Source organism: Rousettus aegyptiacus, unplaced genomic scaffold (genome assembly GCF_014176215.1).
Source record: "Rousettus aegyptiacus isolate mRouAeg1 unplaced genomic scaffold, mRouAeg1.p scaffold_m13_p_6, whole genome shotgun sequence".
NCBI classification, from domain to species: domain Eukaryota; kingdom Metazoa; phylum Chordata; class Mammalia; order Chiroptera; family Pteropodidae; genus Rousettus; species Rousettus aegyptiacus.
This window is the reverse complement of record NW_023416309.1, coordinates 30,518,716-30,536,728: the sequence shown is the minus strand read 5'-3', so window position 1 is coordinate 30,536,728 and position 18,013 is coordinate 30,518,716. Positions and strand designations below refer to the sequence as shown.

Genomic DNA, 18,013 nt, shown 5'->3' with positions numbered 1-18,013 from the left:
GGGTTTTAGGAGACCATCATTTTGGGGGCTAGGGAGAGTGGAGATGACCCGTATGGTGAGACAAGCCTTGAGCTTGGAGTCAGGAGACGTAAGTTGAAGTTTTGTCTCTGGTGTTTATTGTTTGAATGTCCTTGCCATACATCATCTCTGACACTTAGCTGCCTCCTCTGGAAGATGGAAACAGTGAACTTGACTTACCTCACAGGACCATGATGGGGATCAAATGGAATAGATAATGCCAAAATGTAAGATGTAGTGGAGGCAGCAGGAATGTGACGATGGTACCAGGGTGCCCCATAGTATGTTCCGTAGTTGAGTATAGCGTAGATTGACTCTAGGAAGATCAGCAATTCTGGTGTGGTTCTAAGAGTGGATGTGGATGCCTTCTAGTTGTGGTCTCAGAAATCCAAAGTCAGAATAGAATGAAGCTCAGGTCTTTGAAACTCAAGTTTTTGTTTGAGTAGAAGTTTGAGGTAAGTCACCGCTCTGAAATTAATGTGAATTTTAAGAAACTTACTAAGGAATTCCTTTGTTCCACAAGTTTCCAGCATGGAAGAGGTTAAGTTTTCCCCACATTCAATATGTAATAGGATTTTCCCCCTCTTTTTACTCTTTTCCTTGCTTAAAAAACAAATAGTAAAGCAGTATTTTAAACTAGAGGCTTGTCATATATTGAGAGCATTTTCTCAAGTGAAATAGCATTAACATAATAAAAATCTTTGGTGATGACATGCTGTTTTGCTTATTCTTGCAGGGTGAGGGCAGCATGAATGATCCCTGAATGCGCCTTTGGGCAGACTTAGCCATTCGTTTTTTGATTAGAAGAAAGAAGACAGTCATCCAGTTGAAAGGTGAGTAAAGATTTCTATGCAACTTTCTGTTATAAAATTTTTCAAATATATTAAAAAGTTAAAAGACTGTATAGTGAATCCTGTGTGTCCATTACCTACATTTAATAGTTGTTGGCATTTTGCCACTGTGTGTGTGTGTGTTTGTGTGTGTGTATTTGTAGGTTTGTATATTTTTCTGCTGAAACATGTGCAAATTAGTGGCAGACATCATGGTATTTTATCCTAAATTCTTGGAGATGTAGCTCCTAAAAATAAGGATATTTTTCCCCAAGAGGCATTTTAGAACATTCATAGACTATGTGATATAGAATCATTTAATTAAACGCAATTATAATTTACTACAAAAGGTGTAATTTTGCATTTATGCTCCCTTCGTAGCTGATATGAAGTCAGATTTTAAAAAACATCTTTAAACAATGGTTTGTTTAACGGACAGACATGCAGAACAAATTTGTTTGATTTGAGAAACATCTGAATATCAAAGATTGGAATTTGTACCATGGGCCCTATATAAGAGAGGATTACTGTGCTTTCTTCATTCTATATAATCTGTCCATCTGCCCCACTGTGGCTGATGTTTATTGTTAGGTCAGTAGATCAGAATTACCACCCTTGCCTTCATCCCGAACAGTATTCACAAGTAGACTAGTCTCTGTGATCTAATGTGATCAGAGGTCTTAATTGATTTTTTTAAACCTGAATTTATTATGAGAATGTGTAAAGAATATGAGTGGTAATGTCAAACTGAGATTACTATATTAAAATCAACATTCAAAATGATGCTCAGCCCATAATTTGACTACCTGAATTGAAACTTTACATAAAATCTTAAAGATGTGTTCAGATATGATTATAATTGTAGGTTATTATACATTATAGCCAATTACATAGTCTGTTAGTACAACTCTGCAGTTCTTGAAGGGTGGTTGCCAAATGTTCCACATTCTAATCTCAGTTACATTTTATTTATGGTACTTTCCTCAAGTGGTCCCTGAGTAGCTAAGCATTTTTTCATAGATGTTTATAAACTAGACTTGCCTGTTTAGAGTATTATTTAAAAAGAAGGCTATTAAAGTGAGCCATTTAGGGCAGTAGAGACTTCTTATATTGTTTCTGATCTAGAACAAAAATTTTGTGATTGCAGTAAAGTTTCTTCAGAAGATACTGACATTCTGAAGGAGCTGTGACTGGAGTTATAGGATCTCAGAGTGATCTAGTTTGTTTTTTTGCGCTTTGGCCTCTGTCTGCTTATACTTTGAAAAATGAGGAGTGAGTGGGCTTCAGGCTTGAAGGACTGTTGAAGGGAAAGCTTATAGGGCCCCGCATGGGGGCTTCAACTGGCTGTCTGGCCCTGGATCACTTATACATGGGTTAATGATTTTCTATTGAAATAGAACATACATACAAAAAAATAGACATGTTAAGTATACAGCTCAATATGATTTTCCAAACAGCTCACCCATGTAACCAATGCCCAGACCAAGGAACAGAACATGACCACACAGCCTCATCTCATGTCTCCTTCCAGACACTAGACACTACCCTGCTCCATGGGCAACTACTCTGTTTACTTCTAGCAGCAGAAATTCATTTTGCTTCTCTCTCTCTCTCTCTCTCTCTCTCTCTCTCTCTCTCTCTCTCTCTGTGTGTGTGTGTGTGTGTGTGTGTGTGTGTGTTTAATATGTAACGCAGATTGTATTCCTTTGTGTCTGGTTTTTCTCGTTCAGCAGTGTAATAGAGAGATTTCTCCATATCATTGCATATAGTTAGAGATTGTTCATTTTCATTGATATTGAACATGCCATCGCATGAGAATGCAATAGTTTATTCATTCTATTAGATACAGGTAATTTTTTTGTGTTCACCCACCCAGAGGACCCTCCGGCAGAAATGAAGATTAAACAAAGTTTTATCCTCATTGTGGTTACAGTGGAGGTAGCTCCGGGTTGTCCAACCTCTGCCCAGCTTCTGCTGTGAAATGAAGGAGGAATCAAGGCAGCAGAGAGAAGATTGAGACACAGTTGGGAGATGTGTGTGTGGTTTTTCAGTCCTGTAATGATTCCTGCTGCTTTTCCTGTGATTCACCGTGTCCCTGCTGGCACATATTTTCTCATTCTCTTCTTTGCCATTATTACTTTTTCATAACCCCTTCAAGGAGGCCATGCAGAATATATCAAATGATAGGCAATCAGTGAATGTTTAAAGTTTTTTAGGTGTGGACATTTGGTGTTAGATGAAGGGCAAAGAATTGACAATTATAGGCTTGCTCTTGAGCAGCCTGTGTTGTGCTTATGGATTCACAGGTGTGGATGTGGACCATATCCTTGGAAACCAGTTGTACTGTAGAATTCAGGAAGTAAATTCAAAGGCTTGCATGGGCCAGGCTTGTAACATGATGAATATTAGCTGAGAGTTGCTCAGTAAGGAGTGATGGGCACTGTGGGGATGAGTATATATGCCCTGCCCAATTTTTGATCCAACAAAACATGTCTGGCTGAATTTAGCAAGTTTATCAATTTCCAACCTTTAGGGAATAGAGTGTTCATTGTAAGAAAGTGGTTTCCTTGGGATTTGGATGATTTTATGTTTTTTTTTTTTAATGGAGGTTTTAATGGATTATTGATGTTTTCATAAATAAAGTTTTATTCAAACACAATCATGCTCATTTGTTTATGTATTGTCTATGTCTGCTTTTGTGTTATAACAGCAGAGTTGTTTAGTTGTGAAAGACACTAGGGTTGAGTAGTGACCATATGTGACCACATGACCCATGATACTTAAAATATTTACCATTTGGCCCTTTACAAAAAACTTTGCCAACTCCTGCTTTACTTCATAAAAGCAAGGACATAGTAATAGTAATCTCTATAGTTACGAAGTAGTCTGAGCCCATTAATTTTAGTATTAATACCTTTATTTATTCAGCAGTTATTTACAGAGTGCTTATTATATGTCAGGCATAGAATGGTGATAGGCAGATATGGTTCTTTCCCCAGAGGAATTTATAAGTGGCTCCTGTGCTTTCTATGAATCAAAACGAAAGTGTAATATGGAAATAGAATTACCAAATTTTCAATTTTAAACTAATATACTGGCTATATTTATTAATTTTACAAATATGATTAACATTTATTTTATATAATCAATGGTTACTGTAGTTATGAGGAATATGTGGAATGGCACACATAGAGATGACTTTGTGTTTAACGATCCTAATTATTTACATATGGTTAATACCAGACTAAAAGGTAGCGTGTCTGGTTAGGGCTGTGAGCTGTGAAGTGGTTATTAAAGCAAGCCAAGCAGACCCCCAATCTTAGGCTACTTTAATGATAAATAATAAACCTCAACAAAAAATATAGTACACAAGGTAATAAAATTTTGAATGTAGTATAGCAAATGAATCTTTGTTAGTATGCTTATCTGTTTGCTTACTTGAGGTCAGAAAAGTTTGTTTCCTCTTAATAAGAGGCTATTGAGGGCATCATAATAAACAGAACTGGTTTTTAATGTCATTTTAATTCAGCATTTTCATATGTACTCATATATATTTTATGAGTGGACACTCAGGCTGTATGAGTGACTGCCCCTTCACCCTCCCTAGGTTGTCGTCTGACATAAAAAGGATACGCAGTCACCTTAGCTCAGTAAACCATCATAAGCCAAAGTGGCTGCATTGCCTTCTTCCAGCCTGAGAGGTCTTTTAGAAAGTGAAACTGGACATTTGTCCAGGTATTACAGTTACAGTTATTTAGCTGTGTGTAATAATTTAAAGATGTGAAAATGCATGAAATACTGGTAATGTTTACACATTGTTTTAAGAGCCATCTGACATCAAATGGAATTCTGCTTGCCACGTTTTGAGGCAGTGCAACATTGCTGTTCTCTGAAATCTAAGACTCTTGTGAGGACCTGTCTGAAGGAACTACAGAGAAGGAATGTCAACTGGTGCGGTGAATAGTTTAATGAAGTTTAATGCATGTGGTCAAAACACCATAATAGTTGTGTTTTTTTTTTTTTTTTTTTTTTGCCAAAATTAATGAAATTAAGATTTTGGTTCTCTTTATGAGAAAAAAATGAGATATATCCATTCATACTTTCTGCTTATGTTTAAAATGTTTTTAAAAAATTCGATTCTGTTCTTCATTTTGGCAATTTTTTATAGTGGTTTGTATTTATGAGTAAATGAAAAAATGAGAATTGAGAGGACAGAGAAAATATCACAGTTTTTTTCCTTACAAAGCTGGAAACTTCAGACTTAATTGCTTTGGTTAAAATAAAGTTTTCTGAAACAAATTTGATGATAGGTCAAATCACTTATCTGTGGCATTAGGAAAAGTAGATCTTCTGTTCTACATAATATGGAGTTCTTTCGTCAAGAACTCTAGCTTCAGGAGTGTTTGTCAAGGCTAGCTAATTAAAATTTACTTTCTCAGTCTCTCAAGTTTTATTTCAGAGAGGGGAAAGTACTGAAATACAGATGAATATAGCTTGATAGAACAAAATATGTTTTAGAAAGAGTATTAGAATGATTCTGTTGGTTGCACCCAACAGAAAACCCAATTTCAAACCATCTTAAGTGAAAAAGTGGCTTAGGTAATTGAAAGTTTAGAGATAGAGTTGATTTCAGGAAGGGCTTGATTGGGGTTCCAAATAATGTCATGAGGACCAATCTTCGCTGAATGTTCTTGGGGTACAACCCTTCAAGCTCACATCATTATAGGGATCATCTATGATACTGCACAAACAACATTCTTGGTCTTTTGCCTAGCATTGGACCAGTCACTGTGGCCAGGACATTGGCCTGTGCTAATTGGAGTGCCCATCTCATGTTGCTTCACCCCTAGAGTCTGAGGTCAGCACATCTTCAGTTGAAGATAAGCATTGATTGATGACAGTGGGGAATGGTTCCCTCCAGAAATAAATTAGGGCAGTTACCCAGAAGTCAGTGGATGCTGAGAGAGAAACAACAACAACAACAACAACAACAAGAATAATGAAAAATGTATCTTTATGGTTTGCAAAGCATTTTCAGATATAGTCTCTTGTTTGATCTGGAAGAAGCATCAGGGAGGCAGAATAAAGAAGTGATTAAGAACATGGATCCTGGGGCCAGACTGCATGGATTCAATTAGTAGCCACATACGATTTTGACAAATCATTTAACATCTCTTCACCCCAGTTCCCTGAACTGTGCAAAGGGGATAAAAGGTATCTATCTTACAGGGTTCTGGAAGGATTAAATTACCAGATATTTATAAGGCACTTAGGACCTGGTGCATGCTGGTCTCTCCGTCCCTTGCAGTTAATCTTTAAACAGCCCTGCCAACAGAGCGTCCTCTTCATTTCACAGGTGAAGTTCAGAGTCACATGGCCTGTAAGGGTGGAGCCAAAACAATTGGGTCGGGTCTCCTGACCTCTTCCCTGCCCCCACACTTGTGTTTCTATAATGATCGTGGGGTGTTTGGATTAATAATGAATCGAAGAAGCAGAGAGGAAAAAATTCCCACAAGGTAGGCCTGCCGTTTTGAAGTACCTGAGTGTACAGAGGCCAGCGTCACATCTCTTACTTGCAAGTGGATTTTTAGCTTCCCATATACAGAGTTTTCCCAGGCATATTTAGGCTACATTACTGTCTGGAATTCATACTGGCATTGTGCCACCCTAGTGGGCACATGCTTGGGACCATCAGCCATATCCAGATTGACACTCACTCGGGAAATGTTTGCTGCTTATTTAATCAGGTCCAGCATTCTGAGCTTTAGAGGAATCTAGGATTTTTGTGGTCGGGAGGTGGTTTGAACTTATCAGCATGATGTGAGGATGTAGTTTCTGGCAGAGAGACTTGGACCGCCCAAGAATGCTGCTTCCAAGGCCTCAAGCCAGTTCTGTCTAGAAATAGGCACAATTTTCCTCATTAAGTATTATTTTCCCACAATGTTAAGAATGTTCTGTGGGGAAATTATTCAAATGACTTACCGAAGAAGGCTTGCCCTAGGGATTCAGACTTCAGTATGACCCAGACATCTAAGGAGGGTCTTGTTTTCTGAAGACAAAGACAGTGATTTCTTTTACTTACTATGGACTCAAGACCCTGGAAACTTAAAGTATCACTGTGGGTAATTTGTGATGCACCCCCAAAATATGCAGCTATGCATGAAAAGAAAAATTTAATAGAAACCACAATTTTGGCTCTCCCTGTAGTGATTTTGAGGAAAATGGTGCTATTCAGTATTCCCAAAGCTTGCTTCATCTCCAGACCCACCCACTTCACTGCATGAAACACTCTGCCCGGCAGCAGCACGTCCTCCCCCACTGCCACTGTGCCTGGCATGTGGGAGGCGCTCAGATATTTCTTGAATGGAAAAACCAATCCGAACTGTGCCTTTGTCTTCATTTTCAATTTCTTTCGACAAGAAATTGTTCACCACATAGATGTCTTCAGGAATTTCAGCTCTGAGTCTTACATTATCTTCTGCATCTGCATACACCACATTGTATTGTTTCTTTAAATGAAGCTGATGTTTTGAGTATTGATTCCAACACCTGGTTTTACAATGATATTTATATTCTGAATAACAACACCTAATCAGACAATAAAGGGATTAGCTTCTAATCCTGTAGAAACGACCCTTGGTTTGCAAAATGCTTGTGGGAATCATAATAGGTTCTTAGATTTAATCCCACTTACTTTATTCTTAGCTCCTTGGGAGCTTTTTGCCTTCCCAAGTAGTCTAGGATTGAATATTAACAGTTTCTTAATTGTCTTTAACTTGACCCCATTTTATAGCTGGAAAAACAGGGCCAATCTTATTTCCTGTAATGTCAGCAACAAAAGTAATAAATAACATTATCACTGTATGAAAAGCACTACCCTGAGTTCTTTCTTTGATTATCCTGTTTAATATTCTCAACAACTCTGACTATTATTTTATGGATAATGAAACTGAGGCACAGGCCAGATGTGGCTGAGTGGCCACAGGTCTGCTCATAGCACTCATATACTGTACTCTCAATTGACATGGGCCAGGGGGACTCAAACTGCCTCTATATTGGAATCATCCTGAGGGCCTTAAAAAAGTACTCCATATCCAGGTATATGACCTCCCCCTGCCGCCTCCTCTTGCATTCTTGTTTACTTGGTCTAAGGTTTTAGGTGTAGGTACTGGCATTTAGGACTGAGAACCTTTGGACCCGAGCAGTGGTTCTTAAAATTGGTCCCTTGGATTAGTGGTATCAGCATCACTTGGTAATTTGTTAGAAGCAGAAATTCTTCGGTCCCAACCAAACCTACTGATCTGAATAAAATTGTGCAGGTGAGGTCTAGTAATCAGTGTTTTAATAAGCATCCCCACCCCCAGGTGATTCTTCTTTTAATTGTAAAAAAATGCATAACATTAAATTTATCATCTTTGCCATTTTTGAGTTTACAGTTAGGTAATGTTAAGTGTGTTTACGCTGTTGTGAAACAGATCCCTAGAACTTTCTATCTCACAACTTTCCCTTCTCTCCTTACCCCCAACCCCTGGTAGACACCAGTCTCTTTTGTGCTTCTGTAAATTTGACTACTTTAGAAACCTTGTGTAAATGGAATTCTGGGTGATTCTTATGCACACTGCTTTTGAGAACTGATGAACTCTGAAATTTGATTGGGCTCATCTCCTACTAGACTCCCACCTGCATTATCAGTATCAACCATATTGTAAATCTCAAACACACCTTGTGCATGCTGTACCCTTTGTCCTGCTGCCTCTGCCACTTTGTTGTTTTCTGTCACTTTAATCAAGTTACTTAATTTCCCTTAGGTGGTTCCCTCATCTGTATAAAGGGAGCAACTTAACTGCAGTGTGGTAAAAGTGAAATGAGTAGACACATATCAAAGTATTTTGCAAATTGTCAAGTACTATACTAATGAAATACTAAGTGTGGACTCTCTTTTTTTTTGTTTTAGTTTTTATTCAAGTTACATAAGCTTGAGTTTTAAAGGGTTATATGGTTCCACAAGGCCTCTTGTCTCCTTTAAGCTGTTCTTCCCTCTCCCCAATTTCTTATTTGGTGTTTGTTTTGTACTGTGTAAACCTGATGCACAGATATGCTATATAGTATAACTTGGTTAATTTTCCTTCATATAAATTTTGTTTTTTTGGACTTAATAATTGTCTTGTTTTTAAAATTTTGTGCACTAATCACTAATTTAGCTACAAACAGCATTCCATGTGAATCTCCTGCCAGTATTTTAAGACATTTAGGTATTTTATCAATTTTATCTTCTTGACAAAATATCTACCTGGAGTCTTATGTCCTGCCCCAATCTAGACTACTTCCTCTGTGGTCCTGCTGTGTGCTGCATCTTGAGACGGCTCTTCCTTTAGCACCATTCTGGGGGATTTCTTTTATCTTGCTTCTGTATTGGCTTCCCTGTTTTCCTCTTTCCATATTTTATACTTTCTTGGTTTACTCCCTCATTTTAGCAGACCACATCTTTTGGAACCTTCTTAACAAATTACGTGGGAGGTATGACTTTTGAGTTATTTTATATCTGAGACTCACATTCACACACATTCATAGTCTGCTTGGGTATAGAATTCCCGATTGGAAATCTCTGTATCTCAGAATAGTGAAGGCTGTACTCCTTGCCTTCTGGCTTCTAGTGTTGATGGTGAGAAGCTAAGACCTTCTGGTTTCCAGTCCTTTGCAGGTGACTGATTTTTTGTTATTTTTTCTCTTAGACTCTTAGGTCTTCTCTTTATCTTGAGTGTTCTGAAATGCCATGATATTATTCCTTGGTGGGGAGGGTCTGTTTTCATTTATTTTGCTGAGATCTAAATGGTCACTTATAGGCTGGAAACTCATGTCTTTCATTTTTAGAAATTTTCTTTAAGTGTGTCATTGATTTGCCCCCTTCGTTTTCTGTTTTTTTTTTTTTTCCTTCTGAAATTCCTATTAGATGTTGACTGACTTGTCCCATGACTATCTTTTTTCCTGTTTTTCACCTCTGTTTTTAAGCTGTTAGAATATTTTCTTTACTTTCTAATCCTGCTGTTAAAAGTCCATGTTTGTTATCATGTTTTTATTTTCTGATAACTTAGGTTTTGGGTCTCTGAATGCTTCTATTTTATAGACTCTTGTTATTTCATAACAATATTTTCTCTTGGCTCGCTGAGAAGATTGACGATACTTTTTTTGAAGCTTTCTTTTTTCCTACATAATTTTTGTTAAGTTGCTCCCCCCGCCCCTGTTGCTTTCATGTTAGATTCTTTATGTGTCTGATGGTCCTTGAATGTCTGTTCATGTTTAAGAGTGGGACTTCACAAATTGGAAGAAATGGCTTTTTTTTTTCTCTGCTATGTCAGTTGCCGTCATCTATTTAATTTCCAAGTTTAAAAAGTTTAAAATTTTAATCTCTCCTGTTATGTTTGCCCTTGTGGATTTATGCCATTAAAAAGCAGTGATTATTGTTATGGTAGAGTTTTAGGTGGGAGAGAAACTAAATATGTGTGTTTATCCTCTGCCAAACTGGAAGTCAATATAGAAGTCTTAAAAAATAAATTCAGGGCAGGATTTGTAGCACTGGTATTTGGTCAGACACATACCTGCAGTGGTGAGCCTTAGCTGGCATCCTTTTTTATTTTTAAGGCATGATATATATTTAAATTGTCTCAGCAGATAACTTGGCTTTCGTGTTAACTCTGCAGCAGCTGCCTCTTTTTCTTCGTTAAACACTTTCATTTTAGATATAAAATACCAATAAATTTGTAAATAATTGGTCTTTGAGATAAAAATAAGAATCCTTAAAAAAAGATCCCTATTGATGTTTCTAAAAGGAATTTTCTGAAGGTAAGCGTATAATCCTTAGATTAAAATGCAGCTGACACATTAAGCCTTCTTACATGAAAAGCTGAATAATAGGCTTTAATACCATTTGTCCTTGACCACCCACAAAGGGCATTCTGCAGGCCAGAGAGATTGGACAGAAATACAGCATAGGGAGTAAGGCTGTATTTGTGATTTTGATCCCTTGTAAATGGTTCAACAAAACATTCAAGCTCAGATTGTCAGAGAGTAAGTAAAAAACTATTGTAAAAAAAATAACCTTAATTCTGATAGCAGGTCTCTGCAAAAATTAAGCAGTTTTTTAGGAGGGCAGTGTGGTACTTTTATCATAGGCCAACTGACCTTGGATCGTTTTCATGGTGTGCTTCTTGCGGTGATAAATTCAGTTGCTTTCTGGCCTGTCTGAATGCTCTACATGTCCTCTGTCAAATATCCATGCTTCCTTCCTCCTTACTGGAGCACAGCCTCTCAGAGGAATGCCTTGGTCTTTGCCTGATAACTGAGATGATGATTCTTGGCCTTGGTGGTGATTAGATAACAGAAGTTCTCTTCAGAAGATTTGTAGGTCTGTGCATTAGCAGCTCTTCGATAGCTGTAACTTCACCACTTGGGGAAGGAAAGGAAGACCTCTTCGCTTCCTTGCTGATTGCTGTGGAAGCTTGCCAGAAGTACTTCCATTTGTGCAGGGCTGTGTGCAAAACCGAGAAATTGCTTTCTACTTAAATGCACTGGCCTGTTATTACTCTGTAAACTTTTGAGGAAATCGGATTCATAGGTTTCCTAAGTTTAAGAAGTCACATACTCTTATTATTTAAGCCACCGATGATCTAGGGGTAAATTTAGTTATCGTCTTGAGGTCGAATTAAAATTAATAGGAAGGACAGGAGTCTGGTTGTTGAGTTTTCTTAAAAATAAATATAAATAAATTATAAATTCTCATAAATAAGGAAGGGTTCCCTTTTGTTAAATTAGCAGCCTCCTCTCTTTTTCTATATTTCGTGTCCCTTCCCTGTGCCTTCAAAGTCTGTCTCCATATGTATGGTAATGAAGTGAAATGTTGGGGCTGTGTTTGTTACTTAGTAGACAGAGACCAGAGTTTTTTGTGCTAAGTAAGAGGAAACCCTGCAAATGATGACAGGTTAGCTGAGCAACGCCCAGCCTGGAGCTTCCTGAGTTTTGTCATCCTCGTGGATTATCAGAGTTGCTGCCTAGGCCACACTTCCGCTTTTAAAGCTCTAGCCCAACCATGAGCAGGATGTTGCCTTGGTTACCCTCAGCTTAACTGAAGTCGCCTGAGTCTTTTGAAAGACTTCGCTAAATTCTGAGAGTCAGCAAAGAAAAGTAAACCTTTTTTAAAAAATTAATTAATCAGTTAATTAAAAGGAGAACTACAACTATCTGTTTCTGATCTTGCTACAGCTACTTCACTCCCAGGGTTTACGGCCTCAGCTCTGTGCAGTATTTGCAAATTACTGGATGAAGAGTCAAGGAAGAACCAGATATTTATAGTTTCCGAGTGATTTAGATTATATTGCCAGCAGGGCAGTGATTATTTGAAATTCTATTCTGTTGCCAATATCATGTTGGCGTTAGTACATGGTAATTATAATTTGTATTTAACAAACTTCTTTTGGCAGAAGTTTATCACATATCACAGGTAATGGGTGATGGTATCAAAAATGCTCTCTAGGCTAATGAAGGGTTAAGTTTATGAGATAGATGACTTTGTGATTCAGAGAATGTATGATACAGAGTGTAGCTTTGTCATCTGTAATTTGAGACTGTCATGAATAGGCCCCTCATCTAGTTGAGAATTTTAACTACCCAGTTTCTCCATGGAAAAACTGTTCTTCAGATAGTGTGTGAATGAAATATTCTATCCATTGTGGGACTCCCCATGTTCTTGGAGTGGGATGAGAAGAAAGGATGGCATTTATGATGGAATTTGGCTATTCCACAGAAAGGGATGTGTTCCTCTAGCCGCAGCTATGGTGTCTGCTGGGAGGATAGTGGGGACAAGGGTGACTCTTAAGAGGCTCTAAGATGAGTATATAGTATGTGGTGAGGGGTTTCAGAGGTTGCTGGCTTTTCATATGAGACCCCAGTGTCTGATGCCTTTTGTGGAGACTAGTTATCTCATCGTTTGAGAAATTTACTCTTGGGTCCGTAATGAGGATGAACTGGCCATCTTTCTGTCTAAAGAAGTTGGGTATCACCTATAGGGTGAGCTGCTTTAGCATATCCATCACCCACCTCCTTGTGGGGCGTGTCAGAAGCTGGGGCTGAGGAGAGAGTGTTAGGTGGTTGAGGGGGCTGCCATCTCCCACTTGGCTTCGGTTAGGAAAGCGTCTGGGGGTCCCACCCTCTTTAACATGTCAAGTGTGATACAGGAAGGAAAGGAAGAGACGAGACTTGATGACTTTAAGGGTGGTGCTCAAACGGAGACTGTTTAAAGAAGATGTGGAATGTGGCTGGGGTCTTAGGAGCAAAATAGCTCTGGGAACATCAGAAGCATGTGTTTTTTTAGATGAGTGGTTATATTACTCTGCTTTATGTATTTTCCTTTGATTTCCTGTAGGAATAGAAGAGCCCTTCAGAAGGTATTGGAAATGTTTTTGCCTATGCTTGGGCTTTCAAGGTCAAATGTGTGCCCTGGAACACCCCTTCTCCCCTGCACCCTCAGCCCAGCCTGATGCTGTCAGCAGCAGTGCTAATGGGGGAGGGAACTCTCAGGAAAGCTAATCTGGGTGCTAGGTCTTCTGGAGGGTTCTCTCTTAGTGTTAAAAACTTTGGTCTGTGTTCTGTTTTAATAGTGGAGACCAGTCCTATAGTTTATTTCACTACTATATATGTTAAAGAGAAAAGGAGAATAAGGAAGGTGTATGGCAAGAGATTGTAGAGAAAGTAGAAGTTAAAAGGAAAACAAAAAAGGATCTCTTTTTAACTGTCAACATTTATAATTTGTATTTGGTTTAAAAATAAACTAGGCATCTTGGAGGTGCTGTGTTTCTTATTAATTTTTGCAAGGTCATAGAGTCATAATTTTAGCAATGGAACCAGTTCTTCAAGTACCTTTTTTTGCAAAAACCCACTGTGAAAAACAAATGACCGATATTGCTCTGATGGAGGGTGCCTCCTGTGCCCCCCCCCCCCCCAATCATGTATGAAGACACCTTTGGAATGCTGCAGAGCTCACTTGAAACAGATATATTCTAGAATTCTGTCATTTTCTGGGCAAGGAATTGTGAATTTTTTCCCTTTTGTTTCGGCAAATGAGAATGTTGGGGTGTAAGCAGTGGGTGGGTCTTACCTTTTTACTGCCCTCTCCCTTACCCACAAAAAGTGGCTGCATAGACTTTGATTTTTCAATTATTTGGGAAATCCTGCATAATGTAGTATGCTCGTATCCTTGGTTACAAATCTAATCCCATGGTGTTTTTTGCCTAGAGGAAGGGATATGAGCCTTGAAAGAGGTGGTCTTCACCAGGAACTGGACTTGCAGAAGACAGCGTGGTCCTCTGGCCAGGGAATGCCTATTGCAGCTCTGTTTCTAGTTAAAGAGAAGGCTGGCTGGGCCTGTGGTCAGAACTGTACAAAATGTGTGGTGGCGTATTTTCTCTCACTTTCGTATGTGGCTATTCAGTTGCTGGAAGAACCTTCTTTGGTACTATGGTGTGTAGGAGCCCAAGTTTTGAATCAGACAAGACAGATCTGGGTGTAAATCCTAGCTTCTTGGCTGTGACCATGAGAAAATTATTTAATCTTCTAAACCTTAGTTTTCTCATCTGTAAAATGGAGATGTTGTTTGCTTCAGAGTTTTAAGGATTAAAGGAGATTTAGCATATATTTGCGTATATGTATGTAAGTTTTTCATCTATGTTAAGATGCAGATTTTTATATCTGCTAAATACAGAGCAGATGTTATTATCATATTATTATATATTATTATGCTATAATTATACTCAAGCACTGTGATATGCTGGGCACTGTGTGGTGCCCCTTTCTGCTTGCTAACTTCCCAGATGCAACAGTGCTCGCTGTAGGGAAGTGGAAAAATATGCCAGACTTTATTTGAATGGCATCCAGCTTCTAATTTGCTTTCTTTAGTTCTTATGCTTCTAACTCTTAAGCCTTTGTCTTTTCTTAATGTTCCCAATGTTCTCTTAAAGTCTTAAATATTAGAACAGACATGAAATTTCTGGGGGGGGGGGCCAAGAATGTGGGCTGCCCACGCACTGGCAAAGTGGCCTCATAAAGATGAGTTTCTTAATCTTTTTACCTTTTTAAGTTTACTTTTTCATCCAAGGAAATTAGGGAGAGAGGATTTGCTCATAAAACAAACTGAATTTATTAGGCAATCAATCATTAGTGTTTTGTACTTTTTGTCAGTGATTTGATCAGTGCCTTGGTCAGCAAGAGATAACTGGTGTTTGCAGTTGGACTTGATAAGATTTTTGCCAGAGGCAAAGACTGTTTTGGCAGTTAGATTGTCCAGAAGGATTCCAGGCAGAAACTGTTTCTTTTACACTTCTCTGAAATAGCATGGAATTGAAGGGCCCACAATACAATCTTATTATTAGAACCTTAATTGGGAACTATAGATATAGAACAGTAGCATGTGGACCTCAAGTCTCTCTCATTTCACTCATTGAGTCTTTATTTGCACTTTTTAAAAGAATTTCATGTGTGATGCCGTGGCACTAGCTATACTTATGAGAGTCCAGATTATGTTGATTTTCTTCAGGATTATTTAAAAAATATGTGCGCAATAGTTCAAGTCTACATGGAATGCCCATTTCCTTTAAATCATTAACATTGTGAAGATTAACCTGAGGCTTAATAACAGGTTTACTAGAAGAGTTCCTGTTATGCTCAGTAATTCTATATAGTCAAGCTCTAGTCCTTTACTACCTTTGCTATTGAGGGGCAAAGATAATGCAATGTTTGTTGTGTGACTTTTTCTGCAGGTCGAAGAAGTCTGGTTCAAAAAATAAAGACTACCAAAACTATTTTCTATTGTTCCTGACCTTTCTTGAAAAAGTTTTCCATTTATTTTCATGGCATCATTCCCCTGGAGGGCCCACAGTTTGCAGTGCTTTACTGATGTAAAATTGTTTTAAGAAGTGTAACCATAAATTCCAGGAAGTCAGCAGAGGACCTTGCAAAAGAACCATGGTGAAGATTAGCTGTTCTCGCTGCTGTTGTGGCATCTGGGTGCGGTTGCCACCTTTGGGCCTCGTCACAGGCTCTCACCAGCCTCCTCTGGTGGGAAGTCACTCGAAGACAGGTGGTTAAGCTGCCTGTCCAGATTGCATAACAGTGGCCGAATCAGCATCCCCGCCCCCCCCACATCCATTTGACTCCAAAATGCTCAATTTTAAATATCATCTTCTGTTGTGACCTAGCTAGAAAAAAACCCACCAACTCCAAAATTAGTGCTTTTACTGCTATCCCATGTCACCCCCATTTCCTGGCATCCTTACTGTTCATCCCTTGTAAAAAAACAAATTTCTTGTCCACACCATTTACATCTATAGGTGCCTCAGGCAGCACTTACAGCTCTCACTCCTTTTGGACAGAGAAATACAACCTCAGCACATCCTAGATTGTTTTCTCTTATTTATGTAGGAGAAAAGTCATCACAGGAATGTAAATATAAGTTTGTGTGTGCTATTATTTTTTAAACCAAACTTTACTTATAGTAAAGATTTAGGAAGATGAGGGTAGGAATTATGAATTAGATGGAAGTTATCAGAATTCTGATGGTGTGGGCTTGGAGACAATGAAGGAGGGAATTCAGACAGCTGGAGGCATTGGACAGAAGATGCCGAGGATCCTCATGGCTCCCTCTGGGCTCAAAAATAATTTTATTCCGTTATTTCATGTATTTGTTCCTTCATTCATTCCTTTCTTCATTTGAATAGTCAAGCATTCACCAAGTGTTGTTGAGTGGCTATTGTTTTCAAGCTCTTTTTGGTGCTTTGTAATAACAAAAAGTGTGGGGAATTTTATCTGTCTCCTTTTAATGGGAGGAAAGGAAATTAGGAAGAAATAGAAATTTACTTAGTACTTATGAGTACTTAGCTGTTACTCATAGACACAGACAACAGTTTAATAGTTGCCAGAGGGGAAGGGGGAAGAGGGGATGTAGAAAAGGGTAAAGGGGGTCAAGTACATGGTGACAGAAGGAAATTTAACTTTGGGTGGTGAACACACAATGCAATATACAAATGATGTATTATTGAATTGTACACTTGAAACCTATATAATTTTGATAACCAATGTCACTCCAATAAATTTAATAAAAAAAAGAAATTCTAGGTCTGGTATGAATAGCATATGACCATTCCCAGGTTGGTTTAGATTGTCCGCTAGTTCAGGTACTTTCTAGCGAGGAGTAATTTAATGTTTATATTACTGAGAGTCACTCTAACAAATTCTAATAAAAAAAATTGTTCTCAAGCCTTAAAAAAAATACTGTTCTTATAGTACCAGATGCTTTTGCTCATAAACATAGGATGTTTGATATATTTTAGAAATGGTCAAAAGTGTATAAAAAATTGTGAGATTCCTTTCCACCAGCCTTTTTGCCCTAGTAAACTAGACAAATGTTCCATACCCCTCCCACACCTGACAGGTGGCAGTGTGAATAAAGTGGAGAGGTATAACATTTCATTATTTCCTGAAAACAAACATTTAAATACAAAATATAGTGATGAAATTAGAGATACAGTAGTTAGTATATTTAATATTTCCGTGAAATCTAAAATCCAAGGAATGTTTGATTAAAGTGGGAAAGAATCCTTTCTTCCTCTTTTTTTTTTCTTTGTGGAAAAAAGAAATTTTGAAACATTTGAATTGTGTGCGTCTGTTTTTTTAAAGTCCACTTTATGAAGTATCTAAAACAAGAATCCCAAACTCAAATGCCTGTTGGGGCCGAGCAGATAACATAAATTGGTGAAGTGAGTTGGATATTAAATAATGGCAGAGGCTGTGTGCTGCTTTAACAGGAGCAAATGCTGTTGGAACCTGCTCCCTATTGCCAGATGGTGGCCCATCTTGGGGAGGGGGGGCAGGGTGGAATGGGAGAGGCCAGATCTTCCAATTTTCATAGAAATCCAGAGTTTTACGTAACTGGTTGAAAAGCTTAAATAGCTCTAGTGCCATGTGGGTCAAATAAAACCTGCCCTGTGGTTTGCATTTGACTTATAGATCACTACTTTGAAAACTTTTGGTTTTGTACCACTAGAATATATTATATATTACTCAGAGTGGTCACAAAATAATTACATTGGTGTTTTACACTTAAAAATAAAAATTCCAAGCAT

General features: G+C 38.2%; 1 protein-coding gene across 1 annotated transcript in view; it reads left to right on the top strand.

The window, feature by feature from the left end:
• SGMS1 (sphingomyelin synthase 1) overlaps positions 1-18,013 on the top strand; it is a 256,756-nt gene that overhangs the window by 30,858 nt on the left and 207,885 nt on the right. Inside the window, exon 2 of the mRNA XM_016154368.2 lies at positions 755-851. The gene's annotated coding sequence lies outside the window, so the exon portion shown is untranslated. The remainder of the gene's footprint in view (positions 1-754; positions 852-18,013) is intronic.